The following is a 1,552-nucleotide window of genomic DNA, read 5'->3' as shown; positions in this document are numbered from 1 at the left end:
GTGTGCCTTGGCAGTCCAACGAGGCGTTCTGGGGCAGCATAGACAGGTCTTTTCTGTGTTAGAGTTTTACTCCCTACAGGGTGTACTTTGAGGGTTTGTGACTCTGCAGACCGTTTACATGCAGAAAAACCTTCATAACACACAAGGGGACGGGTGATAACCAGAAAAGCATGACATGGGACCTTTAAATGATAGCACATTTCTAAATTCACATGGAGATTTGTGTTTGTATAGACTCATAACAAGGGCAACATTATGCAGGCTCTATTCATACCTTTATTCTGAAGGTAATTCAGTGTTCAGCTTGTTGCTGTAGGACAATGGCATGTGTTTCAAAATGCCTGCCACAGCAGTAAATTTGAAACAGAGATGAGAAAAGCCAGGGATGTGTAGTAGAGATGGAGAAGGGGAGGCTGAAATAAATAAGGGAATACAGAGTAAAGAGGAGAAAGCATGAGACAGATGGAGAAGGTGTTGTGAGTTTAAAGAACAGACGAGTGTTTCACCCTCTGCAGGGAATACAGTCAACTTATAATTCAACGCCTGGCAGCTGGAGAGCCGGAGCTCAGAGCAAAAAAAGTTGCTTATATGATTGTTTTCTGAGAAATTATTCAAAACCTGAGGTAAAAAAATTGAAAAAATATAAAACAGTGGTGTGGAAAAACAGTACAGGCTGCTGGAGGCTGACTCATTCAAGCAAAGCATGTCACAGGTGCTGCAGGGATACAGGTCGCAGCACATGGTTTTCACATTATATAAAGTGTGTTTCAGATGCTCTACAGCGCTATTACAGTTAACAATACTGTCATCGAAAAGTGACACAAACCTTGGCAATGCATCACTATCTATTGACAAATGGTTAGACAACCCAGTCTCCTTAAAAACCCCTCTGCCATAAAACAAAAGGGGCATTTCATTTGATTTAAAAAAAGGAGAAAATTGTTAAAAGGTATCCAATTAAAATCAAAACTATTTGGTGAGGTTAAGTAAATGATAATCCATTGAAAGCAGCTCTGAAAGTGGAAGAAGGAAACTAGGAACATTACCCATTGTAAAGGAGATGGTGAGTAAAATGTTATCATGAGAAAACAGTCATCATGATGGACGAAAAAAACAAGTAACACCCATGAAGTGTAAATATACGTTTCAGTAAGCGCCTTCCATCCCTCTTAGTTTATGCCCCACATACTAGAGATGTCCCGATCCGATCACGTGATCGGGGATCGGAGCCGATCACGTGATTTTCAAAAGATCGGAANGTAACGGCTCCATGGACATAACGTAACGGCTCCGTGGATGTAACGTAACGGCTCCGCGGACGTCACGTTATGTCACTATTCCCGAAATACGTCACTACACTGTAGTGACGTATTTCGGGAATAGTGACATAACGTGACGTCCGCGGAGCCGTTACGTTACATCCACGGAGCCGTTACGTTATGTCCATGGAGCCGTTACGTTTGGACCAATCCGCGGACTTCCTCACACACACACACTCAGCGGGACGTTGCGAGGCTCGCTGCTGCGAGGAGCGGGACACTGGTGAGGGGTC

This window comes from Notothenia coriiceps, unplaced genomic scaffold (assembly GCF_000735185.1).
Source record: "Notothenia coriiceps isolate Sejong01 unplaced genomic scaffold, NC01 NC01_scaffold00000339, whole genome shotgun sequence".
Classification (NCBI taxonomy): Eukaryota; Metazoa; Chordata; class Actinopteri; order Perciformes; family Nototheniidae; genus Notothenia; species Notothenia coriiceps.
Note: the sequence above shows the minus strand (reverse complement) of the source record.